We start from the raw sequence: 27,478 nt of genomic DNA, 5'->3' as shown, positions 1-27,478 counted from the left end.
CTCAATTGGGCGATGTGGGAACACTGTCATGGGAACTTCTCATAGTCATCCTGGTAGCTTGGTTTGCTCAGCTGCAGCAAGCCATGGGATTTTTGCTGTTTCAAAAAATCCCTCAACAGGTTTGTAGGTGTAATCGGCTCTCACATATTAACCTTGTCAATCAGTAGGTTTCAGAGTTCCCACTGATGAAGGGGAAACTGAGGCAGTGGCAGGGCGTCACCCAGGGCCATGAGATGACACGGTGGTGATGGGGGACAGATTGGGAAGCTCTGGGAGCTGCCCCAGCACACAGCCCCAGGGCTCCAGCTGGGAGCCCTCCGTGCCAGCGGGACCCCATGGAGGCCAGGAGGAGCCCTGAGCATGGCAAAACCTCTCCCAGCCCTGCTCCTGGAGGGGGACTGTCCTGGTTTCAGTTAGGCTTATTCACAGGTAGCCTTGCGTTGTTTGACACATCCCTGAACTAGGGATAATGAGGAAGTAAGCGGTAGAAACAGGAACTTGAGCCAAGTCCAGATAAACAACTTAGCTGCAATGTTGAAGATAAGTTTTGCGCAATGGCCAGTTGCTGGCTAGCTTGAGGCACATTCCTAAGGCTCTCTGACCAATTGTATGACAGATACGAGTGCATGAACAGTGTATGGGGCTACCGGAAAAGTATATAGTGTGGAAGAAAATTGCAATAAAGGTCTCCTGTTCAGTAGCCATCAGGAGTCTGTGTTGCTAATCCCTTCAAATGGTGACCCCGACGTGATCGGAAGAGAGCATTGCTGAGAGAAGCGTCCAGAGGGACCCCAGCCGAACGACTCAAGCTCGTGGTGAGACCGCGGCTTTAATCTTGGGACATCACCTCAAGAAGCAGGTGAGCGACTGGGGCACTAACTATGGGAGCTAATCTATCGGCTGAGGAGGAGGTGATAGTTAAGTTATTGATTCAACTCCTGATAAAAAGAGGAGTGAATTATGACCCGTATAAAGTGAAATTACTGCTAAAGTTCTTACAGAAGAATGGGGCCCCGTCGACAGTTTTGGTGGTGTTTGATGTAAAAACTTGGGAAAACGCAGGGACAACTACATGGGACGCTGCCTTGAGGGGAGATACAACAGCTGCTGAGGTGATTGTAGTGGGTTTACGTGGCAAGGTTTTGGTAGCAGGGAGCCATAGGGGTGGTTTCTGTGAGAAAGATCTAGAAGCTGCCCCATGTTTGGGAAGGGCCCCATTGTTTTCCAGATCTGAGCCAATAAGCGATGTTGTTTGCGCCTCTGTGAGAGCATATTTAAGACAGGGAAAAAAATGCTGCGCCAGACAGCAGCCGGGAGTGAGAGAACAGCCTTGCAGGTGCCAAGGTCAGTGTAGAGGGAGGGGGAGAGGTGCTCCAGGTGCCGGAGCAGAAGTCCCCTGCGGCCTGTGGTGAGGACCATGGTGAAGCAGGATGTCCCCCTGCAGCCCATGGAGTACCACGGTGGAGCAGGGTTCCACGCTGCAGCCCGTGGAGGAGACCACAGTGGAGCAGGTGGCCCTGCACCAACGGAGGCTGCCGCCTGTGGAAGACCCCTGCCCGAGCAGATTCCGGGCCGGACCTGTAGCCCGTGGAGAGGAGCCCACGCAGGAGCAGGTGACCCGGCAGGAGCTGCTGCCCGTAGGGGAGCCAGGTTGGAGCAGTTTTCTCCTGAGGGATGGACCCTGTGGTACAGACCCATATCTGGAGCAGTTCTGAAAGAGCTGCTGCCTGTGGGAAGCCCACACCGGATCAGTTCATCAAGGACTGCATCCCGTGGGTGGGACCCCACAGCACAGGGGACAAGAGTGACCGAGAAGGAGCGGCAGAGAAGAAGTGCTGTAGACTGACCATAACCCCCATTCCCCCGTTCCCCTGCGCCGCTCGGGGGGAGGAGGTGGAAGAGGGTGGATGGGGGGGAAAGTGCTTTTGGTTTTTTTTTCCTTTGTTTTCTCACTTTTCTCGCTTGTTAGTAAAAGGCAATAAATCTTACTATCTCCTTATGCCGAGTCTGTTTTGCCCGTTACAATAATTATTGCGTGATTTTCTCGTCCTTATCTCAACCCTTGAGCCCTTTTCACATATTTTCTCCCCATTCCTCTTTGAGGAGGGGGAGTGAGAGAGCGGCTGTGGTGGAGCTCGGCTGCCCACTCGAGTGGAACCACGACAGTGATGACGACCTGGCACTTAGTAACTGAAACATTGAGGTCATGGCAAGTGGAAAAACTGGTACAGACAGCGGCCACTCAGGCTACACAGGCAGGTGAAATAAAAAGCGGTGACTGCGTACCACCAGAGAAAGCAAACCTGGATAGACTTGGGAACAGAGGCAGACATGATACCCCCAACCCATGGCGGCCACTCCGCGCTCGATGCCATTGCGATCATCAGCGTCGCCATCACTGCCGCCCACAAGGCCAGCGGCGCTGCCTGTGGGAGATCCCTTTGACCCCTGAGACTGTTGGGAACATCTTCAGAGAGAAGCAATAAAGAATGGGGAGCCACAGGGCTTGTTTTTCCAGTCCAAATGGATCACGGGCCAAATGACTGGAACCCCTTCCAGTGGGACCTTATTAAAGAACTGCGGTGTTGAGGGATTTTTTGAAACAGCAAAAATCCCATGGCTTGCTGCAGCTGAGCAAGCCAAGCTACCAGGGCAACTATGAGAAGTTCCCATGACAGTGTTTCCACATCGCCCAATTGAGGAATTTAGAAAAATATTGTTACCAGCAGCTGTAATAAAGAAATATAATAATGTCCTGGTTTCAGTTAGAACAGAATTAATTTTCTTCCTAGTAGCTGGTGGAATGCTGTGTTTTGGCTTAGGATGAGAAGAGTGCTGATAACACCCCGATGTTTTAATTGTTGCAGAGCAGTGCTTATACCAAGCCAAGGACATCTCAGACTTTTGCTCTGTCCTGCCAACAGGCAGGCTGGGGGTGCAGTAAGAGCTGGGAGGGGACAGACCCAGGACAGGTGACCCAAACTAGCCAAAGGGGTATTCCATACCATCTGACGTCATGCTAAACAATATATAGGGGTGGCTAGCCAGGGGGAGGGGGCCGGACTGCTCGGGGTTAGGCTGGGCATCGGTCAGCGGGTGGTGAGCAATTGCATTGTGCATCACTTGTTTGTACATATTATTATTACTTTCCTATTATCACCATTGTAACATTATTGTTATTATTGTTATTATTATTTTGTTATTATTATTTTCCTGTCTTATTAAACTGTCTTTATCTCAACTCACGGGCTTCACTTTCCATTTCTCTCCCCCGTCCCAGAGAGGGAGGGGGGAGGGTGAGCGAACGGCTGCGTGGTGTTTAGCTGCCAGCTGGGTTAAACCACGACAGTCTTTTTGGCGCCCAACGTGGGGCCCGAAAGGTTGAGATAACGGCAGATCTGACCACAGTGTGTTAAACTAAAATTGGTGTAAGTATTAGACCTGCTTAATAGTCACTTGTCATAATGCTGATTGCTTTAATCTCAACTCTGCTGCACCTGTTTTCCAAATTGAGTATTATAGTACATTATTTTCCGTATTTGCTCTCTGTCATGTTGTTTATCCTCTCCGGGCCCTGGTTTCAGATCATTATGGTACTGAGTGTTGTAGCAATGGCTTATGAGACGATGAGATATCTGGTCATGACTCTAACTTGGTATTTGTACTCAGTAACATCGTCGACTCTGTATTTTGGAAACTGTATCTTGGAAACTATTAGCAATTATTCCTATTGTTTTTTTCCATTAGGGAGTCAATCTGTGGAGGGGAAAGGGGAAGATATTTTTTCTTACTTGATTACTCTCCCTTTCTCCTTCACCACCCCTGTATCCTCCTGGATCACTATGCCTTCCTCCTTCACCACCCTCTTACCCTCCGAGCTTGCTACAATAGCTCTCCAAGATATTGAATATCCTTGGGATACTCAGACCAGCATAGTCTTGTTGTTCTGCCTCCTGAATGCACTTCAGGTTCTGCTTAAAGTTAAACAACTACTTAGGAAGCTCATCCGGAGATCTGCCCGGAGGCAGTATAGTTGTGGGTGGCAGGGAATATGGGAGGATATGGGCAGGCATCTAGAGCAGTTGGCACCCCCAATGTTTTGGAAATTCACCCCTGAACAACTGCAAAATCCTCAAAAACTGGCAGAATGCTTGAGAAAAAGGTGTCATGATTCTGGCAGTTCCAAAGTGACACAAATCATTGTAACATGCTGGGGCCTGGCTCATGCCTATCGAGCTGCCATTGATACTGCTATCAACTTAGTGACAGACCCTGCGGCCACTCCAAGCCCTGTGACAGATTCAATGGCCACTGTGACCCCTACGGTGGACTCTGCAGCCGCTCCAGTCCCAGCTTCTGCAGATGCTCCAGTCCCAGTTCCTGCAGATGCTCCAGTCCCAGTTCCTGCAGATGCTCCAGTTCCAGCTCCTGCAGCCACTCCAGTTCCAGCTCCTGCAGCCACTCCAGTTCCAGCTCCTGCAGCCACTCCAGTCCCAGCTCCTGCAGACGCTCCAGTCCCAGTTCCGGCAGATGCTCCAGTTGCTCCAGTCCCAGCTCCTGCAGCTGCTCCAGTCCCAGCTCCTGCAACTGCTCCAACTCCAGTTCCTGCAGCCACTCCAGCTCCAGTTCCTGCAGCTGCTCCAGCTCCTGCAGCCGCTCCAGCTCCTGTGGCTGGGTCAGAGAAACGAGCTGTAGCAGTGCAAGTTGACCCTGCAGAGGGTATTCCAACCTCTGTGGCAGACCCTGAAACAAGGTCAGAGAAACGAGCTGTAGCAGTGCAAGTTGACCCTGCGGAGAGTATTCCAACCTCTGTGGCAGACCCTGTAACAAGGTCAGAGAAACGAGCAGTAGCAGTGCAAGCTGCCCCTGTAGAGAAGGTGAAAAAATGGTATAGAGATTCAGGTCGTTTAGAACGCAGAGAGTCTTCTGCCAAATCTAGGTATAGAGACAACGGAGACAACGACGACGCTGGGCCATCAAGGGTTCAGGAGGAGGAAGATGAGGATGCCGAAAAATCAACAGTAACTACCCGGAGCCTAAACGAGCGTGAGTTACGAGATGTGCGAAAAGATTTTGGTCGCTGTATAGGTGAACAGCTTGTCACCTGGCTGCTCCGATGCTGGGACACTGGAGCCAATTGTGTGGAATTAGATGGCAGGGAAGCCAAGCGACTGGGATCCCTTGCTAGAGACGCAGGCATTGACAAAGCAATTGCAGATGGAGCACAATCTCACAGCCTCTGGAGGCGTCTCCTCTCAGCTGTGAGGGAAAGGTATCCCTTCAAGGAAGAACTTTTATGTCTACCAGGCAAGTGGACCACTATGGAGAAGGGAATCCAGTACCTGAGGGAATTAGCCGTACGGGAAGTGATTTATGAGGATCCAGACCTCAGACAAACATCCAAAGATCCAGATGAAGTCAGGTGTACACGACCCATGTGGCGGAAGTTTGTACGGAGTGCACCATCATCGTATGCCAGCTCATTGGCAATAATGGCCTGGAAAGAGGATGAGGAACCCACAGTGGATGAAGTGGCTAAACAACTCCGGCAGTACGAAGAAAGTCTCTCCTCTTCCTTACAGGCCTGCGTCTCAGCTGTGGAGAAACTTTCTGAAGAATTCCACCAACTTAAAGAGAATCTATCTTCATCCCCACCTGAACCAACCAGTGTCCACCGACCAAAAGAGAACACTGTGGAGAAACTTTCTGAAAAGGTTCACCAACTTGAAGAGAGATTATTCTCCTCCGTACCTGTACAGAGCAGTGTCTCAGCTATCAGGGGTAGGCGTTCATCCACACAAGGAAGACGATATGGTGGGTACTCACCCCGTGCCACCCTGTGGTTTTACTTACGAGACCATGGAGAGGACATGAGAAAATGGGATGGAAAATCTACTGCGACCCTAGAGGCACGGGTACGTGAGTTGCAAAAGAAAACAATCAAGAAAAAGGGATTCTCTGAAAAGTTTGCTGCTCCAACTTCCAGCAGACAGTCCTTCAAACACAGAAATGAAGAAGATTCTGACCAGGATTAGGGGAGCCCTGCCTCCAGCCAGGGGGAGGAAAGGGACAATCGAGTTTATTGGACTGTGTGGATTCGATGGCCTGGCACGTCAGACGCACAGAAGTATAAGGCTTTAGTAGACACCGGTGCACAATGTACTATAATGCCATCGAGCTATAAAGGACCAGAGCCGATCTATATTTGTGGAGTGACAGGGGGATCTCAGCAGTTGACTGTATTGGAGGCTGAAGTGAGTCTGACTGGGAATGAGTGGGAAAAGCACCGCATTGTGACTGGCCCGGATGCTCCATGTATCCTTGGCATAGACTATCTTAGAAGAGGATATTGCAAGGACCCAAAAGGGTTCCGGTGGGCTTTTGGTATAGCTGCCTTAGAGACAGAAGGCATTAAACAATTATCTACCTTGCCTGGTCTCTCAGAGGACCCCTCTGTTGTGGGGTTGCTGAGGGTCGAAGAACAGCAAGTGCCAATCGCTACCATAACTGTGCACCGGCGGCAATATCGCACTAACCGAGACTCCCTGATTCCCATCCATAAGCTAATTCGTCAATTGGAGAGCCAAGGAGTGATCAGCAAGACTCATTCACCTTTCAATAGTCCCATATGGCCAGTGCGAAAGTCTAATGGTGAGTGGAGACTAACAGTGGACTATCGTGGCCTGAACGAAGTGACGCCACCACTGAGCGCTGCAGTGCCGGACATGCTGGAACTTCAGTACGAACTTGAATCGAAGGCAGCCAAGTGGTACGCCACAATTGATATCGCTAATGCATTTTTCTCTATCCCTCTAGCAGCAGAGTGCAGGCCACAATTTGCCTTCACTTGGAGGGGAGTCCAATATACTTGGAATCGACTGCCCCAGGGGTGGAAACACAGCCCTACTATTTGCCATGGACTGATCCAGTCTGCACTAGAGCAGGGGGAAGCTCCTGAACACCTGCAGTACATCGATGACATTATTGTGTGGGGTGACACAGCAGAGGAAGTTTTTGAGAAAGGGAAGAAAATAGTCCAAATCCTTCTGAAAGCCGGTTTTGCCATAAAACAAAATAAAGTCAGAGGACCTGCACGAGAGATCCAGTTTTTAGGAATAAAATGGCAAGATGGACGTCGTCAAATCCCAATGGATGTGATCAACAAAATAACAGCTATGTCTCCACCAAATAGCAAAAAAGAAACACAGACTTTCCTAGGTGTTGTGGGGTTTTGGAGAATGCACATCCCAAATTACAGTCTGATTGTAAACCCGCTCTACCAAGTAACCCGTAAGAAGAATGAGTTTGAATGGGGCCCTGAACAACGACAAGCCTTTGAACAAATCAAGCAGGAAATAGTCCATGCAGTAGCCCTTGGGCCAGTTCGAACAGGACCAGATGTAAAGAATGTGCTCTACACTGCAGCCGGGGAGAACGGCCCCACCTGGAGCCTCTGGCAGAAAGAACCTGGGGAAACTCGAGGTCGGCCCCTGGGGTTTTGGAGTCGGGGATACAGAGGATCTGAGGCCCGCTATACTCCAACTGAAAAGGAGATATTGGCAGCATATGAAGGATTTTGATCTGCTTCGGAGGTGGTCGGTACTGAAGCGCAGTTCCTCCTAGCACCCCAACTGCCGGTACTAGGCTGGATGTTCAAGGGAAGGGTCTCTTCTACGCATCATGCAACTGATGCTACATGGAGCAAGTGGGTTGCACTGATTACTCAGCGGGCTCGAATAGGAAACCCCAGCCGCCCAGGAATCTTGGAAGTGATTACGGACTGGCCAGAAGGCAAATACTTTGGGATATCATCAGAGGAGGAGGTGGGTCGTGCTGAAGAAGCCCCACTGTACAACCAGTTACCAGAAAATGAAAAGAAATATGCCCTGTTCACTGATGGGTCCTGTCGTATTGTGGGGAAGCATCGGAGATGGAAGGCTGCTGTATGGAGTCCTACACGACGAGTTGCAGAAGCTGCTGAGGGAGAAGGTGAATCGAGTCAGTTTGCAGAAGTGAAGGCCATTCAGCTGGCTTTAGACATTGCTGAACGAGAAAAATGGCCAGTTCTCTATCTCTACACCGATTCATGGATGGTAGCAAATGCCCTGTGGGGATGGTTACAGCAATGGAAGCAAAACAACTGGCAGCGTAGGGGCAAACCCATCTGGGCTGCTGCATTGTGGCAAGATATTGCTGCTCGGGTAGAGAACCTGGCTGTGAAAGTACGCCACATAGATGCTCATGTTCCCAAGAATCGGGCTACTGAAGAACATCAGAACAACCAGCAGGTGGATCAGGCTGCTAAGATTGAAGTAGCTCAGGTGGACCTGGATTGGCAGCATAAAGGTGAATTATTTATAGCCCGATGGGCCCATGACACCTCAGGCCATCAAGGTAGAGATGCAACATACAGATGGGCTCGTGATCGAGGGGTGGACCTGACCATGGACGCTATAGCACAGGTTATTCATGACTGTGAAATATGCACTGCAATCAAGCAAGCCAAACGGTCAAAGCCTCTTTGGTATGGAGGACGATGGCTGAAATATAAATATGGAGAGGCCTGGCAGATTGATTACATCACACTCCCTCAAACTCGCAATGGCAAGCGCCATGTACTTACAATGGTGGAAGCAACCACCGGATGGCTGGAAAGATATCCTGTGCCTCATGCCACTGCCCGGAACACTATCCTGGGCCTTGAAAAGCAAGTCCTATGTGTTGCCTTCAGGGGGCAGTGGCGACCTGGTTCAGGAACGGCATGGCGACCAACCCCAGGCCGCTCGGTCCATCGGCTCACAGACACCAATGTGGTGGATGGCAAATGGCGTTTATTGTCGAGTCACATGGCGTTACATACCCAAGGCCCATAGCGTGATTTCCGCTTGCTTACATCACAGACCACATGCTACTGTCCATCAAGGGACGGGCTCCACCTTTCCGTACAGCGCGACATCTTCCGGCCGCCAGACCCTAAATACCCACACCTATGGCGACATGGTACCCCAGAAAGAATAGAGTCAGACAATGGAACTCATTTCCGAAACAACCTTATAGACACTTGGGCCAAAGAACCAAGTTTTGAGTGGGTGTATCACATCCCCTATCATGCACCAGCCTCCGGGCAAGTTGAACGATACAATGGACTGTTAAAGACTACATTGAAAGCAATGGGCGCTGGGACATTCAAAAACTGGGATACGCATTTGGCAAAGGCCACCTGGTTAGTCAATACTAGGGGATCTGCCAACCGAGCTGGACCTGCCCAATCAAACCTGTTACGTACTGTAGATGGGGATAAAGTTCCTGTAGTGCATGTAAGAAATATGCTGGGGAAAACAGTCTGGGCTACTCCTGCCTCAGGAAAAGGCAAACCCATTTGTGGAATTGTTTTCGCTCAGGGACCTGGATACACTTGGTGGGTGATGCAAAAGAACGGAGAGGTCCGGTGTGTACCTCAAGGAGATTTAATACTGGGTGAGAATAGCCCATGAACTGAATTGTACCATGTTAATTACTATATAATACTATATGTTATCACTACCATGACTACTATAGGTGACTAATTAGAATGTATGGAAAAGAGTGTAATCTGAGCATGACATAAATGGTATGGAATAAGGGGTGGATAGATGTCCTGGTTTCAGTTAGAACAGAATTAATTTTCTTCCTGGTAGCTGGTAGAATGCTGTGTTTTGGCTTAGGATGAGAAGAGTGCTGATAACACCCCGATGTTTTAATTGTTGCAGAGCAGTGCTTACACCAAGCCAAGGACACCTCAGCCTTTTGCTCTGTCCTTCCAGCGGGCAGGCTGGGGGTGCAGTAAGAGCTGGGAGGGGACAGACCCAGGACAGCTGACCCAAACTAGCCAAAGGGGTATTCCAAACCATCTGACGTCATGCTAAACAATATATAGGGGTGGCTAGCCGGGGGAGGGGGCCGGACTGCTCGGGGTTAGGCTGGGCATCGGTCAGCGGGTGGTGAGCAATTGCATTGTGCATCACTTGTTTGTACATATTATTAGTAGTAGTACTATTATCATCATTGTATTATTATTATTATTATTATTATTATTATTATTATTTTCCTGTCTTATTAAACTGTCTTTATCTCAACTCACGGGCTTCACTTTCCATTTCTCTCCCCCGTCCCAGAGAGGGAGGGGGGAGGGTGAGCGAACGGCTGCGTGGTGTTTAGCTGCCGGCCGGGTTAAACCACGACAGGGGAGAAGCTCTGGGAGCACAGTGACTGCCAGAAGGAGAAGCAGCAGCCGTACAAGGGTCTTGGACATGTTTGCTTTCACCAAACTATTCCCACACAGCCACTGGACCACCAGGACCCCTGGCACAGGATTAAGCGAGGAGGGGGATATGCAAGTGGTGTGTCAGTGATGATTGCGCATTGTTAATGAAGTCATGCAGTCAATTAGCGAAGACCTGGGAGCCCTGCTCTGGCACCCCCTGGCCCACAGGCACCCGCTGGGCCCCAGCCAGGCCGGGGGCAACCGGGAGCGACCGGGGGCGACTGGAGGGGACCGGTGGTGACCGGGGAGGGTCAGGGGGGACCGAGGAGGGCCAGGGTGGAGCAAGCTACCTGGTTCCACCCAGCCCCTGAACTGCTGCGGGAGGCGGGTGTGCTCAGTGGCTGGAGCCCGGCCATGGCCCGGCACTGTGGATAAGTGCCCCGGCCCCTTGGGGGGGGCACTTACTTACTTGGGGGGGGGTTCCGGGGCTGGGGGGTTTGGGGGTGCCCCCTGGGTGGGTTTGGTGCACGCACCCCCAGGCAGCGGGGTGGCCCTTGTCGGTTAGTTGTTAGTGACCATTTCTAAACCAGTGACCTCATTATGAAGGTAATGAAGGTGACTGTCTGCTTCCATGGAATGGGAAGAAAAAGCTTTGGTTTTGGGTCAGCTGGGAAGCTTCGTTGCATCAAGCTGCAAGCACGCTGCTTGGTTTTGCCACCCTCTCTGCCCGTTTTCTTTTTTTTAGAGGAGCTAGAGGTCACCACAGTGTCACCTTGGAGCAAAATAAGAAGTTTGCATTCCAAAATATGTTGAAACAGCTGTGGCATGTGCAGGCAATTCTCCGTGTGCAAGGTGGCAGGCATTATCTCGGGGGATCGTAGAAGACTTACCTTTGGTCTGGGACAGGGACAGGTCATGGGATGGTGAGCTACAAATTTTGTTAACAAAGCAAAACCAAGGAGGTGTTGGGCCAGCTGCAGAGTGAGGTCCTGCTTGGTACAGTCCTGCTGACCCCCGGCTGCAAACTTTTCTCAGCCTGCTTTGCAGAGCTGTGCCTGAGGAGGTGACGTCTAGACCTCAAGGTCCATTCTGGAGGAGGTGACATCTGGCATGACCCATAAGCTCCATGCACCAAAAGGGAATGGATCCTGGCTCGGCCATGCTCTAGGCTGTCCCACCCCATGGACAGTTGCCGCATTTGCAGGGTTTGTGCTGCTGAAGCTCTCCCTGTGACTCAGCAAGTTTGCTTCCACCATGAGCATTTAGTGCCTGAAACGATACTGATGGATGCTCTGTTGCAGCCTGCACCAGCGCTTGAGGTCTTGTACTGGGTCTGGCTGGAATGTTAACTTTCCCGGCAGCAGCCCATACAGTGCCGTACTCTGCACTTGTAGCTGGAACAGCAGTGTTATCACACCAGTGTTGTGTCTACTGCTGAGCAGCAGTGGCACAGCATTGGGCCTTTCTCTAACCCTCCTAGGGGGTGGGCAAAAAGTGAGGAGAGAAACATCACTAGGGCAGCTGACCTAAACCAATCAAAGGGATATTCCATACCATGTGGTGTCACACTCAGCAATAAAAGGTGGAAACAGGAAGAAGAGGGGAGGGGTGGGCTCTCGTTGAGAAGACGTCGGTCCTCCTCTCGAACACCGGCTGCGTGCGTTGAGGCCTTGCTTCAAGGACGTGGTCAATCATCGCTCATTTGTGGGAAGTAGAGAGTAATTTCTTTCCTCTGCACTTCCATATAGCTTTCATTTATTTTGTTTGTTTGTTTTCCTCCCTTTTTCCCCCTTTTCCCTTTTACTTCCCCTTAGTTAAATTGTTTAGTTCATGGTAGTCTTTATTTAATTATTATAATTATTTCCCTTTAATTAAATTATCCTTATCTCAACCCGTGAGTTGTTCTTTGCTTTACTTCTCCCGCTCCTCATCTAAAGGAGGGGGAGTGAGAGAGCGGTTGTGGGGTTTAGCTGCCCAGCACGGTAAAACCACCACAGGTCTGTGCACCTTTACATGGTGCTGTGCTGCATTTTTGGGTGCTGCTGATTGTACGTGTTGGTGAATACCATCCTCTGTGGTGGGATGGTGCAGGATGGTGCTCTGCCTCCATGCAGGGCTGCCTGCGCCCTTCCTCTGCTAAGCCGCTGTGGTGGTTTTACCGTGCTGGGCAGCTAAACCCCACAACCGCTCTCTCACTCCCCCTCCTTTAGATAAGGAGGGGGAGAAGTAAAGCAAAGAACAACTCACGGGTTGAGATAAGGATAATTTAATTAAAGGGAAATAATTATAATAATAAAATAAAGACTACCATGAACTAAACAATTTAACTAAGGGGAAAATAAAAGGGAAAGGGGAAAAAGGGAGGAAAACAAACGAACAAAATAAATGAAAGCTATATGGAAGTGTAGAGGAAAGAAATTGCTCTCTACTTCCCACAAATGAGCGATGATTGACCACGTCCTTGAAGCAAGGCCTCAACGCACGCAGCCGGTGTTCGAGAGGAGGACCGACGTCTTCTCAACGAGAGCCCACCCCTCCCCTCTTCTTCCTGTTTCCACCTTTTATTGCTGAGTGTGACACCACATGGTATGGAATATCCCTTTGATTGGTTTAGGTCAGCTGCCCTAGTGATGTTTCTCTCCTCACTTTTTTGCCCACCCCCTAGGAGGGTTAGAGAAAGGCCCAACGCTGTGCCACTGCTGCTCAGCAGTAGACACAACACTGGTGTGATAACACTGCTGTTCCAGCTACAAGTACAGAGTACGGCACTGTATGGGCTGCTGCCGGGAAAGTTAACATTCCAGCCAGACCCAGTACAACTTCCACCCCTTATTCCATAACATTTGTGTCACACTCAGATCCCCATACTTTAGCATACAAGCATTCTCATCATTATCCCTTGTCCTTTAACAGGACAAGGATTTAACAGGACAGGATTAATAGGCAGATGTATCTTTTCATTCCATAGGTTTTTCTTGGAAAATGTTCATAAGAACTGTTGATGATTAGGTCTTCATCTGCCAAAGTGGCCACTCAAGGCAGGCGGAGTTGGATGTCTGGACACCAGCACCAGCTTAGTTCAAGTCCTTGTTGCACTGCCCGGCTCCTTGCAAAGTTGACCTGTCGTTGATCCTACAGCATCTTCCTACAACATATAACTTAGATTATAGATTAGTTTTCTCTCAATGTCAAATCTCCTTGAGGCACACACTTGATATCCCCATTCTTTTGCATGACCCACCAGGTATACCCTGGTCCTTGGGCGAAGACAATCCCACGAGTGGGTTTGCCTTTTCCCGAGGCAGGAGCAACCCACACTGCCTTCCCCATCCACCTTCCTATATGCACTACGGGAACCTTAGCTCCTTTCACAGTGTGTAGGGGTTTTGTTTCGGCAGGACCAGCACGGCTGTCAGACCCCCTATTGTTAACTAGCCAAGTGGCTTCTGGTAGATTTGTGTCCCATTGTTTCCACGTCCCAGCACCTAATGCTCGTAACATAGTCTTTAACAGTCCATTGTATCTCTCAACCTTCCCAGAGGCTTGTGGGTGGTAAGGGATGTGAATAGAGAAAGGCAGGGACTGTTTTTTGTTTGTTTGCTTTTAATACTTTTTTTTTTTTTTTTTTTTTTTTTTTTCCGCCAGTGGAGATGGGTGTTTTGTAGCTCAGTGATCATCAAAGATTAAGGGTAATAACCACCCCCCTCCAAAAAACATAAAGGCAGCCTGGAGTGAGTGATGTTCACACGTCACCAGCCCCTCCAGCAAGCACAGTGCTTGCTCAGAGCTGGGAGTGCTAAAAAACAACCATGACTAAAGCTCACCAAGGCAAACCAGATGTTCCTCCAGCAGCATGCAGCCCCGCCAGGGAGAGGCAGAGGGGGAGAGAGCAGGCAGGGACAGAGATTTGGGAAGGAATTTTTGCAGCCACATGGACTTGACCTCTCCTTTCCCCAGGGGGAGCTGCTAGGATTGGGCAGCCCGTATCATCCCCAGTGGGTGCAGAAGGTCTTGGAGATGCATTTTCCCCCCCAGCCTGTGATGCAAGAGGGCAGCAGAGCCATGGCCATGCACACAGATTATGGGGCAGAGATGCTGCATGATGGGGCTGGAGACTGGCTCCCCACCACAACCAGCCTGGGCACCAGCAGGCTTTGGGCGAGCACCACAGGCAGCCTCATCTTTTCAGAAAGCTTTTTTCCTGCTGAAACAACAGCCAAGGAGCTTTGCTGGGGCCCACTGGGACCTTTCAGTCCCCAGAGCCCATGGGAGGAAATCAAAGATGCTGAACATCACCATGACACTGAACAGTGGTTCCCTTTCACATCCCTGGATTGAGGGAGATTTGGTGGGCTGTCCCTCCCCATCGCCACACCGCCAACTTTACTGGGGCCGAGGCTGCTTTCTCACCTTGCTTTCAGGGGCATCTAGAAACCATCCTGGCTCATCCCCTCTTGTGCAGCTGTGACCACGTAAGATCTTTGTGGCATAATGGACCCTCTGGTGGGACTGCGTAGACTGAGCACCAAACCAGCTCTGGAGTGACCATGATGCTCTCAAGTCTCCAAATGCTTCCTTCACTAAACAAATGAAAGTTATAAATATCTCAGTAGATCGGCTGCAGTACAACTGGGTAACAATGGAGTCCATGTAATTATATTTAAAAAAAAAAAACAACACAGAAGTGTGCATGGCATTTCTTGATGGGAAAAGATTAGGAGTGGAGAATCTGTTTCTATATTTTGTATTAGTTATACTACAAGAACCAAGACATTCATTCAATACATTTTAGTAAGTTATTTTACAGCAATCACCACACTAGAGGTCACAGTATTTTCTTTGAGTTAATGCTAATGTATTTATACTTCAAAAGCTATAAAAATTCCCAGGTCAATAAAGTAATGGGTTTATTTACCTCTGGCACCATGGCAAAGCTGATGGTGGAGATTGTTATGAAACCCAGAGGAAATAGGTGACTTCATCCAAGTCAGTGGGATAGTCCGTGAGCAGCACTGGTATCTTCCAACTTAACAACTTCCCCTTGTAGCTGCACCACTTGCCCGCTGACAGGTAGACGTTGCACTCCTGCTTGCCCATCTCTAGGACGGGTGCCACCATGAGGGTGTCCCCGATGAGGAACCGCAAGTCAATCCCGTGGGTGGCCTCATTGCAAGGTGAGATCCACCAGAAGGGCCGGATGATGGGGTAGCCCGTGTGTTGTCCGTAGGTTCGTGCCTGGTGCACCGCACCAATAAGCACGCAGAGTCGGAATCCACCCAAACTCAACTTCAAAATTCCCAACTTCTCGGGACTGAGTATAATTTGCTGTGTTTGGAAAATTGGAGAATCCAGATATAGTTGTTGTTGGTAATGGAATAGCAATTAGGGACAAGGCCTTCTCAGTGTTTTTAGGCATTTGGGAACAAATCCAACAATTATTCCAATAGAGAACTCAAGAGAGATTCTGAATTAATTGGAAATGTTGATTTTCCCCCCATCCTATCGCTACTCTATTAAGAGTAGAGAATACTAAAATAAATTTAAAATACATCATTTCTATATATATAAAAATAATTAATATAGATAATAAAAGATCACACACTAAAGTGTTTTTTTTTTTAAAAAGGAAAGAAAAAAAAAATACCTCCTCCCCCCGTTAACTATTAATTCTATTAACAGCATCACACATTGCTTGAACTCCCCAATGACTTCCTTGGTGTAAAACAGTTAATATCTGCCTCATTATTGCCTTGTTCAGCATTTCTCTTCCATCAGGGAGCATCCATTTTCCTTCAGACTCCGTGGCTCCTAATTCCTTGAAACAATCTTTTTCTTTATCACTAAATATTTGTTTTTCGGGTGGAGAGGGTACCTCAGGTATAAGACAATTTATAGTGGATTCCAATTGTAAGGCTGCCTCCCAAGCCTTTTCATCTGCCACCTGGTTTCCTCGTGCAGTGACGGAGTTCTTTTTCTGATGTCCTTTTATGTGCACTCTTGCAATTTCAATAGGTAGTAACAAATTATCTAGGACTTGTTTTACAAGTTCAATATGGACCAGTTCCTTTCCCTTACTATTGATCAATCCACATTCCTCCCAGGTTTTACCAAACGTGTGAACCACTCCATATGCATATTTGGAATCAGTATAAATAGTTCCCTTTTTCTCTTTAAGCAGTATAAGTGCCTGATTTAAGGCATATAATTCACATGTTTGGGCTGACCAGTTATTAGGTAATCGGCCCATCTCTTTTACTTCCTCAGTAAATCCATCAATCACAGCATATACATTATACCTTTTTCCATGTACTACCCTTGAGGATCCATCAATAAACAGAATATCTCCTTCCTCTAGAGGAACATCTTGTAAATCAGATCACATTCTAGTTTGATATTCAATTAAATCCAGACAGCTATGTTCTATATTCTATGTTCTATATTCTCTCCAGAACTTTCCCCTTTCCATAGGAAAGTAGCTGGATTCAGGCATGCTTTTGTAGTTAACAAGAAGTCATCCTTTTCAATATTATATTATCCTTTTCAATAAAATCCTCATATTTTAAAATTCTGGAATCAGTCAGCCAGTGTCCAGATTTCTGAGTTAGGATCATTTTAACCTGGTGTGGAGTAGTAACTACCAGACGACCCCCAGAAGTTAATTTCCTACTTTCCTCTACCAAGATAGGAGTCGCAGCCACAGCTTGAACACATTCAGGCCATCCTCTAGAAACTGGGTCCAGCAACCACTGGTTGACGCTTATCCCCCCACTCCTGAGCCACTCCTGAGCCAATACTCCCAGTGCTGCTCCCTGATCCACGGTAACAAAAAGATAAAAAGGTTTATGTAATGCGAGTAGAGCTAAAACTGGTGCCGTAATTAAGCTCTGTTTCAGATTTTCTATTAACTCATTTTCTTTTTCTGTCCATTTAAGTATATTAAACAGCCCCCTCCCCCACGAGAGCCCCCCCTTTTATTGCTGAGTGTGACATCAGGTGTTATGGAATATCCCTTTGGTTGGTTTAGGTCAGCTGCCCCGGCAATGTCCCCTCCCCATCACTTGCCCACCCCCAGCCTGCTGGCTCTTGGGGGCTTGGAAGGAGTCCTGATGCTGTGCCAGCACTACGCAGCAATAGACACAACACTGGAGTGATATCAGTGCTGTTCCAGCTACGAGTGCAGAGCACAGCACTGTGTGGGCTGCTGCAGGGAAAAGGTGACTCCAGCTCAGACAGACCCAACACAACTTCCACCCCTTATTCCATAACATTTGTGTCACAATCAGGTACAGTTTAGTATATAGATGTTCTCATCACCATTGTTTTCTGTCCATTGAAGCATTTATATGTCTGTACTTCTCTTTATTCTATAGGTCTTTTCCCAAAATGCTCATAAAAACTGTTGATGGTTTCAGCTTCATCTGTCAAAGTGGTCACTCAGGGCAGGCGAAGTTGGTTTTCTTGACACCAGCACCAGCTTAGCTCATATCACTGTTGCACTTGCCCAGTTCCTTGCAAAGTTGACCTGTCATTGGTTCTGCAGTGTCCTCCTACAACACATAACTTGGATGACAGATTAATTTTCTCCCAGTGTTAAATCTCCTTGAGGCACACACTTGATATCCCCATCTTTCTGCATTACCCACCAGGTATACCCTGGTCCTTGGGCAAAGACAATCCCACGAGTGGGTTTGCCTTTTCCCATGGCAGGGGCAACCCACACTGCCTTCCCCATCCACTTTCCCACATGCACTACAGGGACTTTAGCTTCTCCCACAGTGTGTAGGGGTTTTGTTTCAGCAGGACCAGGACGGCTTTCAGACCCCCTGTTGTTAACTAGCCAAGTGGCTTCTGGTAGACTTATGTCCCATTGTTTCCATGTCCCAGCACCCAATGCTCGCAGCATAGTTTTTAACAGTCCATTGTACCTCTCAACCTTCCCAGAGGCTTGTGGGTGATAAGGGATGTGATACACCCATTCAATGCCATGTCTCTTGGCCCAGGAAGTGACCAAATTGTTTCAGAAGTGACTCCCACTGTCGGACTCAATTCTTTCTGGTGTACCATGTCGCCACAGCACTTGTCTTTCCAGGCCTAAGGTAGCGTTTCGGGCCGTGGCATGGTTTACTGGATATGTTTCCAGCCACCCAGTAGTTGCTTCTACCATGGTGAGTATGTAACGTTTACCTTGGCGGGTTTGTGGAAGTGGTACGATGTAGTCAATCTGCCAGGCCTCACTATATCGAAATCCAAGCCATCTCCCCCTATTCCAGGGAGATTTTACCTTCATGGCTTTCTTGATTGTAGCACAGGTCTCACACTCATGGGTAACCTGTGTGATGGCCTCAATGGTCAAGTCCACCCCTCGATCACGAGCCCATCTGTAAGTGGCATCTCTCCCCAGATGTCCTGATGTTTCATGGGCCCATCGAGCTACAAACAGCTCACCCTTACGTTCCCAGTCTAGGTCCACCTGAGCCACTTCAATTTTCGAAGCTCGATCCACTTCTTTGTTGTTCTGATGTTCTTCAGTAGTGCGACTCTTGGGCATGTGGGCATCTACATGACGTACTTTAACATCCAGGTTTTCTATCCGGGCAGCAATATCTTGCCACAGGGTAGCAGCCCAGATAGGCTTACCTCTGCGCTGCCAGTTGCTCTGTTTCCATTGCTGCAGCCACCCCCACAGAGCATTTGCCACCATCCATGAGTCAGTATAAAGATACAATACTGGCCAATTTTCTCTTTCGGCAATATCTAGGGCTAGTTGTATGGCTTTCACTTCTGCATACTGACTCGACTCACCTTCCCCTTCCATGGCTTCCGCAACTCGTCGTATGGGATTCCACACAGCAGCTTTCCATTTCCGATGGCTCCCTATCACACGGCAGGATCCGTCAGTAAACAACGCATACTGCTTTCTGTCTTCTGGCAACTCATTGTATGGTGGTGCCTCTTCAGCACGGGTTACCTCTTCTGTTGGCACTCCGAAATCCCTGCCCTCTGGCCAGTCCATAATCTCTTCCAGGATTCCCGGGCGGTTGGGTTTCCCCATTCGAGCCCGCTGTGTAATTAACGCTACCCATTTACTCCACGTAGCGTCGGTTGCATGATGTGTAGTGGGGATTTTCTCTTTGAACATCCAATGTAACACAGGTAGCCGTGGGGCCAAGAGAAGTTGTGCTTCTGTACCAACAACTTCTGAAGCGGCTCGAATCCCCTCATATGCTGTTAATATTTCCTTTTCAGTTGGGGTGTAATTGGCTTCTGATCCTCGATAGCCCCGGCTCCAGAACCCCAGAGGTCGGCCTCGAGTTTCTCCTGGGGTCTTCTGTCAGAGGCTCCAGGTGAGCCCATGCTCCCCAGCTGCAGTGTACAGTATGTTTTGCACAGCTGGTCCAGTACGGACAGGCCCAAGGGCTACTGCACGAGCTATTTCTTGTTTGAGTTGTTCAAAGGCCTGTTGTTGCTCGGGGCCCCACTCGAAAGAGTCCTCTTTCGAGTCACTCGATATAGAGGACTCACAAGCTGACTATAGCCTGGCACATGCATTCTCCAAAATCCCACAAGGCCTAGGAAAGCTTGTGTTTCGTTTTTGCTAGTTGGCGGAGACATAACTGTTATTTTGTTGATCACATCCGTCGGAATGTGGCGACGTCCATCCTGCCATTTTACCCCCAAGAACTGGATTTCCTGTGCAGGTCCCTTGACCTTATTCTGTTTAATGGCAAAGCCAGCTTTCAGGAGAATTTGAATTATTTTCTTCCCTTTCTCAAAAACTTATTCTGCTGTGTTACCCCATACGATGATATCATCGATGTACTGCAGGTGTTCAGGAGCGTTCCCCTGTTCCAGTGTTGTCTGGATCAGTCCATGGCAAATGGTAGGGCTGTGTTTCCACCCCTGGGGCAGTCGATTCCAAGTATACTGAATGCCCCTCCAAGTGAAAGCAAACGGTGGCCTGCATGCTGCTGCTAGAGGGATAGAGAAAAATGCATTAGCAATATCGATTGTAGCATACCAGTTGGCTGCCTTTGACTCTAGTTCATACTGGAGTTCTAGCATGTCTGGCACTGCTGCACTTAGTGGTGGTGTGACTTCATTCAGGCCCCGATAGTCCACTGTTAGCCTCCACTCGCCATTAGACTTTCGCACTGGCCATATAGGTCTGTTAAAAGGTGAATGAGTCTTGCTGATCACTCCTTGGCTCTCCAGATGGTGAACTAACTCATGGATAGGAATCAGGGAGTCTCGGTTGGTGCGATATTGCCGCCGGTGCACAGTTGTAGTCGCAATTGGCACTTGCTGTTCTTCAATCCTCAGCAATCCTACAGCAGAAGGGTCTTGTGAGAGACCAGGCAGTGTAGACAGCTGCCTAATCTTCTCTGTGCTCAAGGCAGCTATGCCAAAAGCCCACCGGTACCCTTTTGGATCCTTGAAGTACCCTTTCTTGAGGTAGTCTATGCCGAGGATGCACGGAGCCTCTGGGCCAGTCACGATGGGGTGCTTTTGCCACTCATTCCCAGTTAGACTCACTTCAGCTTCCAATACGGTTAGCTCTTGGGATCCCCCCGTCACTCCGGAGATAGAGATGGGTTCTGCCCCTTGGTGGCCTGACGGCATTAGGGTACACTGTGCGCCTGTGTCCACTAAAGCTTTATATTTTTGCGGTTCCGGTGTGCCAGGCCATCGAATCCACACAGTCCAGTAAATCCGGTTGTCCCTCTCCTCTACCTGGCCAGAGGCAGGGCCCCACTAGTCCTGGTCGGAGTATCTATCAATTAATTCTTCCAAATGTGAAGCAGAAGTCTCTTCGTCAGGGTCAGGAGTAATACTATCCCTTCTACTGCCTCCGGGGGACTGCCCAACAGAAACTGGGGCAGCAATCCTCCTAGGGGCCCTCTTTGTTGCTGCTGTATCTTTCCGTAGGTCACGTACCCGAGCAGCTAGGGCCGAGGTCGGTTCACCGTCCCACTTCCTCATATCTTCCCCGTGGTCACATAAATAAAACCACAAGGACCACAAGGCTTCATTGCCTTCTAGCTGTTGGGTATTGGCCCCACTATCCCAGCATCGAAGCAGCCAAGTGAGGATGTGCTCACCTGGATGACGACTGAAGTCTTTTCGTATTTCTCGCAGCTCACTCAAGGATAGAGACCGAATAGTTTCTGATTCATCTGTGATTTCAGTCTCTTCTCCGTGATGTTGCCGGGATTACGCTGCTTTAGAGCTGCCTGCCTTTTCCTCTTCTCCCTCATCCGTAGGAGGAGCTTCTTCCCTTACTAAACGACCTGATCTCCGTTTCCACTGTTTTGTCTTTACTATAGGGGCGACTGATACCATAGATGGTTGGTCCTCTGGGGTGGTCACAGTGCGTGCTGTCTCATCATCAAATTCAGGAACCTCCCTATCCCCTTGAGGGTGCTGGGCAATGTTAATTGACATCTGATAGGCGTAAGCCAGACCCCAGCAGAGCGCAGCAAGCTGGTGGAGTTCTCTAGTATTGCCAGGGTCAGGGCATACGTCTTTCAAACATTCTACCAGTTTTCTTGGATTTTGTACTTGTTCAGGGGTGAAATTTAGAACCATTGGAGGAGAAAACCGTGATAGGTACCTGCCCAAATCCCCCCACACACCTTGCCACCCACAACTACTTTGTCTGGGGACAGGTCCTTGGATAATATTCTTAATAAATTGCTTTACCTTGGGGAGGAAGACAAACACTAGACCTAGTAATAGGAGGATAATATCTGACCAAGGGTATCCAAGATACTGAAAGGCTGCTGTAATTAGCCCACAGGGAGAAAAGTAGAAGGCACCACCCCCGATATTATTCACTGATTGACTGCTAGGGGCAAAAAAGAAGGCTCTGTAATTCTTAATATTTTCAATAAGATAATCTCCATGAGACCAGGAGGATAACAATGCCGGGCCTGAATACCAAACAAAACTGAAGGCCAGTATGTTACAGCACAACATGATAAAAAAACAAGCACAGACTTCAACACTTTCTCTGATCGGATGTAAAGGAAAAAAGAAAACAGAGAGTGGACTACATACAACATAGCCACACAGAAAAGTATTACCAGAAAACAGAACATTATGACTACCAATATGTTAGTTGTAAATCCTTCAATCAATGCTATTGTTATCTCAACCCTCGAGCCTCACGTTGGGCGCCTAAAAGGACTGTGGTGGTTTTACTCAGGTGGGCAGCCGAGCTCCACCACAACCGCTCTCTCACTCCCCCTCTCCTCAAAGAGGAAGGGGGAGAAAATACAACACAGAGAACTCGAGGTTTGAGATGAGAAAGGTTTAATTAAAGGGAAAGGGAATGGGGAGGGAAAAAAGAAACAAAAGAAACAATCAGTCCGCGCGGAAGCACAGAGAGAGGGGAAAAAAATTATTCTCTACTTCCCATCAACGAGCGGTGTTCGGCCACGTACTGGGAAGCAGGGCCTCAAAACGCGTAGTGGTTGTTCAGGAGGAACAGCCCCCTCCCCCATGAGGGCCCCCCCTTTTATTGCTGAGTGTGACATCAGGTGTTATGGAATATCCCTTTGGTTGGTTTAGGTCAGCTGCCCCGGCAATGTTCCCTCCCCATCACTTGCCCACCCCCAGCCTGCTGGCTCTTGGGGGCTTGGAAGGAGTCCTGATGCTGTGCCAGCACTACGCAGCAATAGACACAACACTGGAGTGATATCAGTGCTGTTCCAGCTACAAGTGCAGAGCACAGCACTGTGTGGGCTGCTGCAGGGAAAAGGTGACTCCAGCTCAGACAGACCCAACACAGGCTCTTCATCTAATAACTTGAGATACAATCCTTTTGTCTTCTGAGCATATGCCTCTATCCATAATTGACAGTACCTGATCACCCCTAAAAATTTCCTTATCTCTCTTTTATTTTTAGGTAGGGGTAATTCAACAATTCCCTGGATCCTCTCTGGATTTATTCTTCGTCTTCCTTCAGACACTAGATGGCCTAGATACTTGACCTCCCTTTCCACATATTGTAATTTATGTTTTGATACTCTCAAGTCCTGCTTTCCTAGGAAGTTTAACAACTCATTAGTGGCTTCTCACTAATCATTGAGAATGATCATTTATCAGCAGTCCTGGCTATCGGGGGAGGTCCCAGTTGACTGGCGGCTAGCAAACGTTGCGCCCATCTACAAGAAGGGCCGGAGGGCAGACCCGGGAAACTACAGGCCTGTCAGTTTGACCTCAGTACCAGGGAAGCTCATGGAGCAGATCCTCCTGAGAGTCATCACGCAGCACTTGCAGGGCAAGCAGGCGATCAGGCCCAGTCAGCATGGGTTTATGAAAGGCAGGTCCTGCTTGACGAACCTGATCTCCTTCTATGACAAAGTGACGCGCTGGGTGGATGAGGGAAAGGCTGTGGATGTGGTCTACCTTGACTTCAGCAAGGCTTTTGACACCGTCTCCCACAGCATTCTCTTCAAGAAACTGGCTGCTCTTGGCTTGGACTGGCGCACGCTTCGTTGGGTTAGAAACTGGCTGGATAGCCGGGCCCAAAGAGTCGTGGTGAATGGAGTCAAGTCCAGTTGGAGGCCAGTCACTAGTGGCGTTCCCCAGGGCTCGGTGCTGGGGCCGGTCCTCTTTAATATCTTCATCGATGATCTGGACGAGGGCATTGAGTGCACCCTCAGTAAGTTTGCAGATGACACCAAGCTATGCGCGTGTGTCGATTTGCTTGAGGGTAGGAAAGCTCTGCAGGAGGATCTGGATAGGCTGCACCGATGGGCTGAGGTCAACTGCATGAAGTTCAACAAGGCCAAGTGCCGGGTCCTGCACCTGGGGCGCAATAACCCCAAGCAGAGCTACAGGCTGGGAGATGAGTGGTTGGAGAGCTGCCAGGCAGAGAAGGACCTGGGAGTGATGGTTGATAGTCGGCTGAATATGAGCCAGCAGTGTGCTCAGGTGACCAAGAAGGCCAACAGCATCCTGGCTTGTATCAGGAACAGTGTGACCAGCAGGGCTAGGGAGGTGATCGTCCCCCTGTACTCGGCTCTGGTGAGGCTGCACCTCGAGTACTGTGTTCAGTTTTGGGCCCCTCGCTACAAGAAGGACATTGAGGTGCTTGGAGTAAAGGAGGCTCAGGGGCGACCTTATTGCTCTTTACAGATACCTTACAGGAGGCTGTAGCGAGGTGGGGGTTGGTCTATTCTCACACGTGCCTGGTGACAGGACGAGGGGGAATGGGCTAAAGTTGCGCCAGGGGAGTTTTAGGTTGGATGTTAGGAAGAACTTCTTTACCGAAAGGGTTGTTAGGCATTGGAACAGGCTGCTCAGGGAAGTGGTGGAGTCACCATCCCTGGAAGTCTTTAAAAGACGTTTAGATGTAGAGCTTAGGGATATGGTTTAGTGGGGACTGTTAGCGTTAGGTCAGAGGTTGGACTCAATGATCTTGAGGTCTCTTCCAACCTAGAAATTCTGTGATTCTGTGATTCTGTGATTCTCGCACCACTGTTCTCTCTGATCCAGATAATAAAAGATCATCCACATATTGCAGTAGCAACACCCCTTCTGGAGGTTGGAATTTTTCCAAGATCTGTTCTAAAGCTTGGCCAAATAGATTTGGTGATTCTGTAAACCCCTGAGGCAAGACTTTCCATGTATATTGTTGTTTTCGCCCTGTTACAGGGTCTTTCCACTCAAAGGCAAAAATATTCCTGCTCACAGGGTCCAGTGGACAGGCCCAAAAAGCATCTTTCAAATCTATTACACTGAACCGCTTATGTTCATGTGGGATCTTGCTCATCAAAGTGTATGGGTTGGGAACCACAGAGTGGCGCTTTCGCACTATCTCATTAATTTTTCTTAGATCCTGCACCAATTGGTAAGAACCATCAGCCTTTCTCACCGGCAAAATGGGGGTATTAAAAGGAGACATGTATGGTTCTAATAATCCATCCTTAATCGATTCTTTTATTACTGATTTAAGACCGTTTCGTCCTTCAGTCGAAATAGGGTATTGCTTCTGCTTTATTGTCTCATATCCTTCCTGCATATCTATCTTCAGGGGGGTAATATTAATTCTTCCTCTATTTCCCTCCTTGACCCACACTATAGGGTCTATTTCTTTCTCATCATCTTCTGTCAATAACCTCATTGATACTGTTATCCCTGTCTGATCAGTTATTATTTGTATACCCAATTTCATCATTAGGTCCCTCCCCAGCAAATTAGTCCCTGCCTCAGGTACATATAATAATTGCCCAGTAATTATTTTATCCCCCAATCTCAGTTTGTTTTCCCCAAAAAGTGGTACTGTTATTCACATCCCTTCCATCCCGTTACCCTTAGGGTCTCATCAGTTAATTTAAGCCCTGATACCTTATGGGCTAGTGATGATCTAGCTGCTCCAGTATCTACTAAAAATACAACTTCTTTTTCATTAGGTCCCATCACTATATTTATCAAGGGCTCTCGGTGGGACCAAATTTCTGAGAACCCCTGACTCCCCTATTCTTAATTTATAACACCAATCAATCTCTCCTCCTTTTTCCATTCAGGGCAATCCCGTCTGAGGTGACCGTCTCGACCACGCTTGAAACACTGTTTCCTGTCGCAATTTAGACTGTGACATAGATAGATTTCTCTGCCTGTTGTTCTTTCGTTTCTCTTCCTCCATCTGCTCTAGCCCCTCCTGAAAATGTCTTCCTCTATCACTAATTTTCTGTTTCATTATCTGATTCACTGTAGATACCATTAGTTTTGCTTTTTTTTCCTCTTTTTCCTCCCCTCTCCTGACATATACTTTTTGAGTCTCCCGCAGGAGGGTTTCTATTGGCTGTTCACTCCATCCTTCTATCTTTTGGAGCTTTTTATGTATATCTGGCCAGGCTTTGGTCACAAAATATACTTTCAAAAGCCCTTGGGCCAGAGGGTCATCAGGATTCATCCCCGAATACCTACTCATTCTATCCCTCAGTTTTTGCAAAAAGTCATTAGGGGATTCATCCTTTTGTTGTTGAATGTCAAATGCTTTAGTAAAATTCTGGGACTTTGGTACTGCCTCCCTAATCCCCATTACTATTATGTCCCTTAGATCTTTCATATGGGTCCTGTATTGATGGTTATTATTATCCCAATTGGGGTCAGCTAGTGGATATTTTTGCTCTACTGGAATTACTTCCGGCCCGGGAGGGTTAGCTCTTTCCCATTCTCGCATAGCCGCCCTCCTGATCAATCCCCACTCTTCCCCAGTAAATAACATACTCAGGATCGACATCATCTCCCCCCAGGAATACAAATTAGGTCCCAAAAACTGATTGAATTGTTCTGCTAGTCCTATAGGATCCTCAATTAAAGATTTAATCTCCTTCTTAAAATTCCTAACCTCCCCACTAGTGAGCGGAGCGTTCACGTAACCGATGTGCCCTGGCCCCATCGGGACCTCCCTAAGAGGGTACATAGACGTACCAGCACTATTGTCGTTAGGGAAGGGAAGATTTTCAATGTCCTTTTTACATTGCTCTAACTCCCGTAGGAGCCTAGAGTGCACTTTCCTTTTAGGGACCGCCCCCCCTTCCAGGGCAGTTGCAATGTCAGCTCCTGCTGCTGCCGGTTTGATATTAGGATTAAAGGGAGGGGGTAAATTTTCAAAGGGTTCCCATTGACTGACCCCACCCCCTTCCTCTAATTCCTTTTCCTCCTCTTTCTTTTGATCCTGACCCTTTCTCAGTAAAAGCTAATTTGCTTCCTGCATCCAGCAGGCAGCATAATTTGACTCCTCCTCCGACTCCTCCTCTGACTCAATATCCACAATATCTAACCACTGTTTGTTTTTGTTTTTGTTTTTGTTTTTGTTTTTGTTTTCCACTAGTTTTGGGATTCTCCTCCCAATTCCTTATCATTCTTCCCAAAGGACTATCTTTAGGCACAATCCCGGGGTCTCCACCCCAACCCTGCTGACTCTTGGAACCCTTAATCCCCATCTCTTCCTGACATGCTGCTGTGGACTTCACCACCCACAGGGTACCACACGCCTTCACCTAGGATTAGGAGAGAGGTGGGGTGTACTGCCGAGCACCTCACCTCACTGTGCTCGGGGTACTGTACACCTAAGGGCCCAATCCCCCGAGACTCACTTTCACTCCTCTCCTCTCTCTTTTGTTTCGTCCCTCTCCAGCCAAGGGTCCCCTCACAGGACCACCGAGCCTCACGGATCGGGACTTCACATTCACTCCGCACTAAAAGTGCGTCTCATTCACA

General features: G+C 48.6%; 1 long non-coding RNA gene across 1 annotated transcript in view; it reads left to right on the top strand.

The window, feature by feature from the left end:
- Positions 1-1,091: 1,091 nt before the first annotated feature.
- The window catches only part of LOC311426422, a 566,016-nt gene continuing 539,629 nt past the window's right edge, over positions 1,092-27,478 (top strand). The window contains exon 1 of the long non-coding RNA XR_014686738.1: positions 1,092-1,511. This is a non-coding gene — a long non-coding RNA (uncharacterized lncRNA). The remainder of the gene's footprint in view (positions 1,512-27,478) is intronic.

Source organism: Aythya ferina (genome assembly GCF_964211825.1).
Source record: "Aythya ferina genome assembly, chromosome: W".
NCBI lineage: Eukaryota > Metazoa > Chordata > Aves > Anseriformes > Anatidae > Aythya > Aythya ferina.
The sequence above is the reverse complement of the archived record's forward strand: the minus strand, read 5'-3'. Positions and strand labels throughout refer to the sequence as shown.